This window comes from Balaenoptera borealis (genome assembly GCF_965194805.1).
Source record: "Balaenoptera borealis genome assembly, chromosome: 17".
In the NCBI taxonomy this organism is placed as follows: Eukaryota; Metazoa; Chordata; class Mammalia; order Artiodactyla; family Balaenopteridae; genus Balaenoptera; species Balaenoptera borealis.
The window spans coordinates 83,148,628-83,159,887 of NC_138876.1; the positions used below are offsets into that span (position 1 = coordinate 83,148,628).

The window sequence follows — 11,260 nt, forward strand, 5'->3', positions numbered from 1 at the left end:
ATGTTAAGACTTCCCCATCAGCCAAAGAAAGTAATTAAGATAATGTGAAGTCAGTGCAAGAATCGACAAACAGACTAATGAAAAAGAAAGCCCCAAAACAGATACATGCATGTATGAAAACAGGATATGTAATAAGGGCAGCATTAAGAGTCAGCAGGGGGACTTTCCTGGCAATCCAGAGGTTGAAACTTCGCCTTCCAAAGCAGGGGGTGCGGGTTCGGTCCCTGGTCGGAGCTAGGATCCCACACGCCTTGCGGCCAAAAAACCAAAACATAAAACAGAAGCAATACTGCAAAAAATTCAATAAAAACTTTAAAAAATGGTCCACATCATAAAAAAAAGAAAGAGTCAGCAGGAATCCACACTAAAAGAGGACCAATCTTGAATCATGTACCAGAAAAATATATATGTTATTATTTTGCTTTAAAGAACATTAGTGGAAAACTGGCAGTCTGAACAGGGCCCAGAGATAAAAAGTTCGGTATCAAAGTTAATTTCTTGATTTTGATAATTATATTGTCGAGCAAGAGAACGTCCCGGTTTTCAGTACACACACAGTGAAGTATTTAGCAGCGAAGAGGGACATGTCTATAACTTATTCTCAAATGGTTCATTAAAAAAAGTATGTCTGTGTGGACGGAGGGGAAGAGGGAAAGAAAGAGTACACACGCAAGCACATGCAAAAATCTTAAATATTAGCAGGGGGTAGGATTTCCTCATACTGTTCATGTAACTCTTCTGTAAATCTGAAATTATTTCAAAACAAAAAAATAGGGAAAGAATGGACTGGACTGTTCAGTAAATGATGTTAGAAAATTTTATCCACATGGAAAAATAAATTAGATCCCTATCTCACAGCATACATGAAAATCAATCCTAGGCATATTAAATGCCTAAATGTGAAGAGCAAAACATAGACTTTAGGAAAATATATGATATCCTCCGACCTTGGGATATAAGAAAGGATTTCTTTTAAAAAAAAAAAGCAGAAACCAAAAGATTGATAAACTTGACTAAAATTTAAAAACCAACTTGACAAAAGAGCCACAAACTGTTGTGAGTAACATAACCAGAAAATGTCAGCCTCCAAAATCTACGAAGAATTCATCCTATGATTCAACAAGGAGAAGAAAACAGTGAACGAGGAGGTTCACAGAAATGGAAACGGATGTACAATAAACACATAAAAAGGGTTCTCAACCTCAACAGTAATCAGGGGAAACATGAATTAAACCATAATGACTCTCCACCAGACTGACAAATATTAAGTCTGGCAATAATACTTGGTTTGACAAAAATGTAGAGATGGAGGCTCATTCACTGCTGAGGTTGGCATAAACTGGTACAACTCTGGGAGGAAACTGGTAACATTCACGGAGATGCTGGCAAAGGGTTGGAGGAAGGTAGGAATGCTCACTTACCATGATTTCTAATCGTGAAAATTTAGAAACAACCTAAGCATCACATGGTATAATCCATGACAGAATACTGTTGCAATTAAAATGAAAGAATTAGAGCTACAAGTATCAATCAATGTTAAAATTTTACAAACATGTTGTTTAGTAAGTGTACAGTTGCAGTTTTACAAGGTGAAAAGGATCTGGAGATTGGCTGCACGACAAAGTGAATACATGATATTGCTGAACTGTACAGAGGCAGTTAAGACAGTAAATTGTATGTTACAAACACTTTACCATAATTAAAAAGAAAAAATAAACCAAAAAAAAATATATATATATATATCAACAGACCTTTACTATACTCTTCCTGAATACATACATATCTAGCAAAGGTGTAAAAATGTTTGTGGAATATACTCCTTAATCAGGATAGTGATCACCTCTGGGCAAAGAGGAAGGGGCCTAGTACTTGGAAGGGTCCTGGTAATGTTTCGTTTCTTCAAGAAACAAAAAACCTGAAGCAAGAATAATTTATTAGCATTTGAGAGAGCTGGGGGTGGGTGAACGTGTATTTATGCATTTTTCTGGTGTTTAAAAATCTTTCATCTAAAAAGCAAAGGAGAAACAGTACCCAAACAAGGAGAGAAAGAATGGTAGGCAATGTTTGGGGATAGCAGTTGAGTATAAATGAGCAAAGAGCCAGAAACTGCCTGGAAGGACAGGTGTGCTTGCAAATTCAGACTTCACCTGCGGCAATGAAGACCAAGGGAGGGGTTTAAGCACAGACTTCAAGGACAGGAGGGCAGAGGGGAGAACAACATCGGCTGTGATGAAAGAGCAATCAGGGAAAAAACGTTAAATGCCTCCACTAAGAAAAATGTGGTTCGTTTTATTGTTCTAATTCTGTGATTTTATTTATTTCCAATAACCAAAACTAAACATCAAGCACAAGCTAGGAACTGTGCTAGGCCGTGGGATCTCACACTGACAGTCCCAGCCCCAGCCCTCACGGAGCCGACAGCGTATCAGGGCAGCAAGACACAAATCACAGCGTATGAGAAGCACTTAGATGACAAAAGCAACAGGAAAGTTTCCTGAAGTAGTAGTTTTGCTCTACCACAAAACTAGACAGGTGACTTTGGGCAGTGTCTTTTTCTTACACTCTGCGTACTCTGATGTAAAATGTGGGACTAAACTACATGAGCCCACCCCAACCCAGCTCACTGACCCGCACATACAAGCCTACTTCAGGAGGGGTCCGGCTGGACTGGGGAGAAAGGAGAAATCCTGTCCCCGGGTCTCTGCCCCACCTCTATCCTCAGCTTCAGAACCCTTGCACAACCACGTTATTCCTAAAGCTCCTCCCAAGTTTAGGATTCTTGAATTCCATTTGGAGGACTGTTTCAGAACATCAGACATGACCTTATCCTAAGAAGTCCAAAAAAAAAAAAAAGCAAAAGGGAAAAAGTAATAAACATAAGGTATAAAAATTTTAAGTTGATTTTTAAACTATTAAAACCCTATAACATCAATAACCAGTTACACTGAAGTAGTAAATGGATAATATGTATTTCATAGACAGATATGAAATACAACTGATAATCCAACAAGAAAATGAACCAAAAGAGAAAATAAGAAAAACATGCAGCCTTGAAAAAAAAAAAAATGACATTACTGTACTCCCATCAAAAAATAAAAGCACAGTAAACACAATGCTGGCAAGACAGTGGATAAACTACATTTATCCATCCTTACATCTCACTGGAAATTGACTACACCTTGCTGAAGAGGGAATTTGACAAAATATAACAAGAATTTTTAAATATTTATACGCTTTGATTTATACTCCAGTCTGTGAAATCCACCCTCAAGAACAAAGCACACAGAGTGTAGCCTGCCTCAGAGCCAACTGTGAACAACCCGTCTCCTGTCTCCAGGCACGTGCCCTCCTGGTCAGAGGCCAGGGCTACTCCCCTCCCCCCGAATCTGGGCTGGCCTTGCCACTTGTTTTGGTAGAACGTGGTGCTGGTGCGGTTCTGGGCTGGGACGAGCCTCGTCAGAGCCCTACAGCTTATGTTTGGTTTTCTTGGAAGCCAACCACCATATAAATTCTGACCTCCCAGACACTACTGGGATGCGAAGAAGTGCAAACAGGGCACCTGGAGTGGCCACGTGGACGAGAACCAAGGCGCCTGGGCAAAAGGCCCAGCCCACCGTCAGGTGAAGGGAGACGAGCAAAACCACCCAGTCAGCCCCCGAGTCATAGGAATAAATCACTGTTTGAAGCCATATATCCATTTCAGATATTAAAATTTGTCTTAGAATTGATGAAATATGGCAGATGAAAATAAATCTGAAAAAAATTTCAAATCAAACATACATCTGAAGCATCTGTACTATACCTTCAAACACAAATCCTCTGGATTAGAGGATTTGCAAAGTGCCTCGAACCCGTGGTATGGAAGCTGCATTATGTACAGTAGAATGTGAATCATGCTACTGGTACTCTTTAGGTGACAGCCAAAACCACTCTGCCCCCAGCCACTCCCCCAAATTTCTGCAACTCTTCTTACAGCCTATGTGCTGTATACTAACTCAGGTAAGGAAAAAATAAGCAGCTTCATGTGTTTATTTAATGAAAGTATTTGAACACAAAATATCCTTTTAGTACTGCTTCACTTCAGAAAAGTAAACTCAAAACAAAATTTAAAAGTAAAGCATTGTAATACACAAAGGGGGAAAGCTAGATTTTACTTGAGCCATTTGTTTTCTCATTATTAAATCACTCACATAGAAATCGCACCATAAGGAAATGACAACATCGGAGGCACTCAATAAACACGTGGTGCGTTTACGGCAGATGCTTACTTTCAACCTTTCTGTCGACACTTATGGGCCAGTCCTGAAGCAGGTGATGCCGATCCTGAACACAGAATCCTTTCCCCAGCGTCTTGGCGGTGGTGGTGGGTGAGGACAACCATGTACGCGGACGCATTCAAATGCAATAAGCTACCACAAGAGATTCTGCTCAGACACACTACTGATATCTCGATGAGGCAGACTAAGCAGGGAGAACAGAGTTACTTAATATTCTCCAGGAAACCTGTGAGCAATGTTTACTTCAGAACTAAGAAAGAATGCCTCCCTGAGAATAAACTCGGGAGTGGCGGAAAGCTAGGTGAACCACAACATACTCTGCTTCCTCTCCAGCAGGGACCTCCAAGTGGAGTGAGGACTGGCACACCTCCCTCTGACGGAGACCACTTACAGGGTGCAGGGGCTCTCCTGTGACGCCAGGGAGCTGCAGTTAGAAGCAAAGGAAATATCCCGCCAAGTCACTGCTGGCAGGGTGAACACTTGAGAAAATTAAAAACTTTTCAATAACAAGTATATCCTCTCAGGAAACAACCAATTACATCAATACTGTTTAGTAAGCTGTAGCTGATAATTCACGTAGCAGGTGACACTACCATGAATAACAAACAGTAAACCAAGCTATGCATTGTTGGTACTTTTCAATAACATTCCAGTCACTAGACTGAAAAAAATCTATGGCATAATTACATACTTACAAAGAATAAACTGCTTGAAGCATGCCTGCTATCTGGCTATATAACTCAATGTAACATTAAACCTCACACCTGGCAAGGCAGGGCTTAGACTCCTACCCTCTGTCATGTGGTAATCCTGTATAATAATCATAACCAGATCATCACTTAGAACTTACATATGTCAACATGATGTTTTTAAAACAAAGAGATAGACGATAAAGTACATACCAAAAGCCAGACTTTTTATCTTAATAAAGTAGAAAACAATAGATAAATTGGACTTTACCAAAATTTAAAACTTTGGGGTTTCAAAGGATACCAAGAAAATCAAAAAACCTACAGAATAAGAGAAAATACTTACAAACCGTACATCTAATAAGAAACTTGTATCTAGAATATATAAGAACTCTTACTACTCAACAATAAAGAGACAAATAATGCAAATTTTTTAAGACGGACAAACCAGAAATGAACCCACACTTATGTGGGCAATTAATCTACAACAAAGGAAACAAGAACATACAATGAAGAGTGACTTCAATAAATGGTGCTGGGGAAACCGAACAGCTACATGCACAAGAATCAAACTGGACTACTCCCTCACACCACACACAAAAGTAAACTCAAAATCCGTCAACGACTTAAATGTAACACCTGAAGCCTTAAAATTTCTAGAAGAAAGCTTAGGCAGTATGCTCTTTGACATCAGTCTTAGCAATAATTTTTTGGATGTCTCCTCAGGCAAGGGGAAGAAAAAGCAAAAATAAGCAAATGAGACTACATCAAACTAAAAGCTTTGCACAGTGAAGGAAACTATCAACATAACAAAAAAGAAGCCTATAGAATGGGAGAAGACATTTGCAAACACTACATCTGATAAGGGATTAATATCCAAAATATACAAAGAACTCATACAACTCAACATCCAAAAAAGCAACCTGATTTAAAAACTGGGCAGAGGATCTGAATAAGACATCTTTCCAAAGACACACAGATGGCCAACAGGCACATGAAAAGGTGATGCTCAACATCACTAATCATCAGGGAAATGCAAATCGAAACCACAATGAGGTACCACCTCACACCTGTCAGAACTGCTGTCATCAAAAAGACAACAAAAAACAAGTTGGCAAGAATGTGGAGAAAAGGGGACCCTTGTGCACTGTTGGTGGGAATGTAAATTGGTGCAGCCACTATGGAAAACAGTATGGAGGTTCCTCAAAAAATTAAAAATAGAACTACCATACAATTCAGCAATTCTACTCCTGGCTATTTATCTGAAAAGAACAAAAGCACTATTTCAAAAAGATATATTCACCCTTATGTTCATTGCAGCATTATGCACAATAGCCAAGATATGAAAGCAACCTAAGTTCCCATCAATACATGAATGGATAAAGATGATGTGGAAGGTGCACACACATGCATGCACACACACACACATAAATACACTGTAATACCATTCAGCCATAAAAAAGAATGAAATCTTGCCATTTGCGACAACACGGATGGACCTAGAGAGTATTATGCTGAGAAATAAGTCACAAAGAAAAAGGCAAATGCTGTATGATTCCACTTACATGAAGCAACCAAAAAGTTTATAGAATACAGTATGATACAGAAGCAGCATCAAAGAACCTGAAATCAAGAAACTAGCTCTGGACTCAGCATCTAGCTAAGTAATCTTGTGAAAGTCATTTCATATCTAGATAGTCAGTGCTCATCTATAAAATAAACTTTGCCTAGAGCCTAAATGATTCATAATGTACTTTCCATGAGCACTACTATTCCAATATATGTATAAGGACCTATACAAGCCATAAGGACCTCTCTCCCCTTCTGTAGTTTCAAACTTTGCTGAGTTCCAACTTAAACTGAAAATAACATCTGCTCTTACACAAGTCAGCAAAGACTGTGTAAACAAGAATACACTTCCAAACCCAGTCCTGAAGTCCCATCTTACAATAATATCTCAAAGATTTACTTATAAATACATCTGCTCTTTTAAAACAGTTAACTACTTTTGAAACAAACTTTTGAACACTGGATTTCATTCCATTTATTCTAGTCTACATACCTCACATCCATTTTGAAATTTTGCATCAAACAGCTCCACAAATACTTGCTAAGTGGATGTTCCCACATGTGGGCAATCTCCGCTTTTCATGGTTTCCACACGCGTGACTTTCAGTTACCACGGTTTAGTGAGACACCAGTCCCCCCACAACAGGGTTCAGACTCCAGTCTCCACGGTACGCAGACAATGAGTAAGCACACAGAGCACACACGTGGTGCTAGCTCCTCAGTCCACAGGTCACCATGTGAGTGACAGACGAGCAGTCCCGACCAGCAGCCAGCACTCCACAGCTTTCCGTGTGCAGGTGAGGGCTCACTGCACATCTCTCACTCAGTTAACAGACAGCAAAGCATGGAATAAAGTTGCCTCCTTGTCCACCAGTGACAGTCCATAAAAATAGCCAACAAAGATGAAAGTCCAGCAAAGAAACAGGAACTGGCAACACGGGAAGTGAAATTTGAACAAATATAAAGAGAGTCACAGAAGAAATTTGACCGTGGGAACGCTGGAGAGACTCCGGAAGACCAGGCAGAGGAATTCTGTGAACGTGAGCTTATTGACATAAATGAGGAAAGGAGATGTAGGAAAAGGATGACCGTGTCCCAGAGGAAGTGAAAAACTTCACAATAAAGAAACTCTCAGAGATATTTCCTAACATTGAAAGCACAAATGACAAAATACTGGAAGCAGATCCAAATTTAGGAGTATGACAATTCACCAAAGCACAGAAAAGATGCTTGTTCCACATAAGTTATACGATAGGAAGATGAGGCAAGCATTGTTCAAACTACTCTTGACAACGTTTTATAAAGAAACAAAAACACTCTAATTTTTAATCTCTCACGTTTAAACTACAGGGTACTAAACAAATGTTAGTTTTACTATTTTTTCCATTTTTCCTATATGCTTGTAATCCCAGGAGTTTTTCAATGTTTCAGCAAACATTTTCAAAGGTCACAGAATAATCATAATTTTTCTCACTTAATAAGATTGCTCTGAACAGTTTCAGTCTGCCACCCAAACTACCATGCAAAGGGAGGCCTGCTGATAGTAAGGTTGTATTGCTTGACGATATTATCAAGAGCAAACATATGTCAAGAGCACCCAGGTTCCTAACTCACATAGACAAATCTACCAGGCCTGTTATTAAAGTCTCAAGAGGGAAATACCCTGGACTATTACAGTTCAGCTCTTGTATTGTTCAATTTCCAGGTTCTATGATTTACACCTGCAAATCTCTTCTTCTATTACTACTCCCAAGTTCTGCCCATATCCACAAATCTTCATCCTGAAGATGGGGAAAACAAACAAAATCATGTAGTCCAACCTTTTCATAGAAGGGACGGAAAAGCAAGGCTTAAGAGACTCATTGCACGCCTCGCATGGCAATCTACCAGGGCAGCAGGGGAATTAAAACACAGCCAACCCAGTTCCTGTTCCCGTATACATAATGCTTCCCACTTCTGAAAAAGGTAATCAGGCTTCACTGTGGTTGTTTTCCAGACATGGCTTACGTAGACCTACCACACTTTTTTTTTTTTTTTTTTAAGAAATTCACGTTCTTTTATTTATTTATTTATGACTGTGTTGAGTCTTCGTTTCTGTGCGAGGGCTTTCTCTAGTTGCGGCAAGCGGGGGCCACTCTTCATCGCGGTGCGCGGGCCTCTCACCATGGCGGCCTCTCTTGTTGCAGAGCACAGGCTCCAGACGCGCAGGCTCAGTAATTGTGGCTCACGGGCCCAGTTGCTCCGCGGCATGTGGGATCCTCCCAGACCAGGGCTCGAACCCGTGTTCCCTGCATTGGCAGGCAGATTCTCAACCACTGCGCCACCAGGGAAGCCCCTACCACACTTTTTAATCTAACATTAATACTTCTATTAGTGCTGAGATGTGATTAAATTTTTGAATCACAGTTACTAAATATAGTAACAAATTTCTATCCCAAAGAGTCGTGTTTCTTAAGCCGTGTCCTATGAAATCATCTTGACCCCCAGAGGTGACTGTCTCTCGGGAAAGGGGAACCTAGCCAGTGGGGTCTCCACCACAGCCCTACTTCCGTCCACGAGAAGCATCTGACAGTCTGAAACAAGGATTCTGCTAGGAAGAGAAGTATGAAAGCCACTCTCAACCCTAAAAGGAAGTAAGAGTCCTGATTTCAGGATTATTCCAAATTCATAGCTGCTCGTGATGGAAAAAGCACTAGACTGAGAGTAAAAAACCCGGGTTCTGATCTGGACTCTACTGCTAACCAACTATGTAAAACCTTGTATTTCCTCAGGCCTCAGTTTACTCAACTGCAAAATGAGAACCAAATGGTATGGCAAAGTACCGGTCAGCTTAGAGGTCTAAGGCTAGTTAGAATTCTTCCTGCCAATTTTTCTCCCAGTAACAGAACGACTAAAGGCATATGATTTAGATAATGCAAGTTAAAATATAATGCTTTAGTTAAAATTTAAAAAAATATCTGTCAGGTGTTTTTTTCTTTTCGGACTATTAAACAGCTATTTTTATCAAGATTATTTTGGCGTAAATAAAAAACATGTAGAGTACACCCTAATTTTAAAATTTCAAGCTTTATCACATTTATTTCACAAATACACGGGTACTGTTTCCCTCCCTTGCTACCAAGAGGCAAACAATACAAAAGTAGAACTAAGAGAAAATATAATTTAAAAATAGTTTTGAAACATAGTCCAAAACTGCTTCTGCACTCCTCTCTCCCCAAGATGGATGACAGTGTCAATGTTGTAAAGCACAGAAAAGGAATAAACGGTATGAAATTCGCCAAGGCAATTTTTAACAACAGTTTCAAAACAAATTTCAGAGGTTTAATAAAACATCAACTAACTGCCTAAAAAATATTCTTTCTAATTACGCTCAGGTTTCAAATCTCATAAATTTAAATGCAGTGTAAATGTAACAATTAGAATGCTGAAATATAAACTAGAAAATACAGGCTTTCAATGTACAATAAACGTGCTAGTAATCTCTCAGCAACTTCTTTATAATTCATAGTCAACTTCCAAAAATGACTCACTGTGGTTAACAAAGAGCATCTGCCATTAACATAATCTAATCATTGGTCTTTTCAAAATATTTCCACACTCTCACATGTACAACGTTAGAGGGGAGAAAAATCGTGCTTAAATAAAAAATGAAATCCACAAAATGAAGACTATCAATCAAATTGAAGCACACCACTTTATTACTAAATTTTCAAGAACCTTCAGGTACGAAGCACAACTCTTAAAAAGACATGGAGTTTTAATGCACAAGCACACTCGATTTCAAATAGCAAGGACAGTAAAGTTTTAATACTAAAATGTCACTTTTTAAATCATCCACGCTTTACTAGTTAGCTCTGACCCCAAGTGTACCGAAATAGCTCCCCAACGCTAAAATCGTTAAACAGCTTATCCTGACACCTGTACGTAATAATGATACGATACAAAAGACGCAATTCTTCATTAAAATGAAGGTAGAGAAAAAAAATAGAAAAAAAAAATGAAGGTAGAACGGCACTACCTTAAAAGTACCCATCACAACATACACCGAAGCCTTCCACTTTAGTACACAAAGACTTGAAAATTCGTGTTATTATGCAATGATGGCATGAAATACAAAACCACACTGCTCCACAGCCACAGTTCAATAATGACTAGAAAAATTAAAGACCAAACGTATTAATGTTTTAAGTAATAAAACTGTGCCCCTTCAACATTTTGTAATGGTCAAATTTCTAAAACCTCAGTGTTCATACCTAATTTCAACGTCTGTGCTCAGAGGAAACCAAAACTGTATTCAGTACGAGAGAGAAGCGGAACAGCTAATCTAAGAAACCGCTTTTTCTTCAATTAGCGTTCACCTCGCTCCTCGCTTCTATTTAGTCTGCACCTCAGTTTTTCACTCCAGCGAAAGAAGGACCACACGCATTCAGTCGGATAAGAACGGCCCTGTCCTCCGCCCACGTCAGGGCGAGCCGGGGGGTCGGACCCGCTCCATCCAGGACCCCGACGCGAGGCCTCCCGCGCCCAGGTGGACGCGGCCCGCCCGGGCTCCCCTCCTCGCTCCCGCACCGCCCGCCAGAGCCCCGGGCGAGCCGGCCCGGCCCAGCCCAGCCCCCAGGCGCGCAGCCGACGCGCGGGCACGACCGCCGCCCCGACGGCCGCCAGGACCCTCCCTGCTCCGGCCGCGCTCCGCAGGAAGTCCGGCGGCCGGGGGCCCGTACTCCG

The 11,260-nt window shown here is 40.3% G+C and overlaps 1 protein-coding gene across 8 annotated transcripts in view; it reads right to left on the minus strand.

Annotated features, from left to right (window-relative positions):
* UBE2V2 (ubiquitin conjugating enzyme E2 V2) overlaps window positions 1-11,260 on the minus strand; it is a 60,911-nt gene that overhangs the window by 47,060 nt on the left and 2,591 nt on the right. Inside the window, exon 1 of one of the 8 annotated variants that reach the window (XM_082363263.1) lies at window positions 10,789-11,102. The exons of 6 other annotated variants lie outside the window; for them this stretch is intronic. The gene's annotated coding sequence lies outside the window, so the exon portion shown is untranslated. Of the gene's footprint in view, window positions 1-4,668; window positions 4,752-10,788; window positions 11,103-11,260 lie in introns of those variants that run through there. One more of the 8 variants, XM_082363264.1, reaches the window with a different exon arrangement.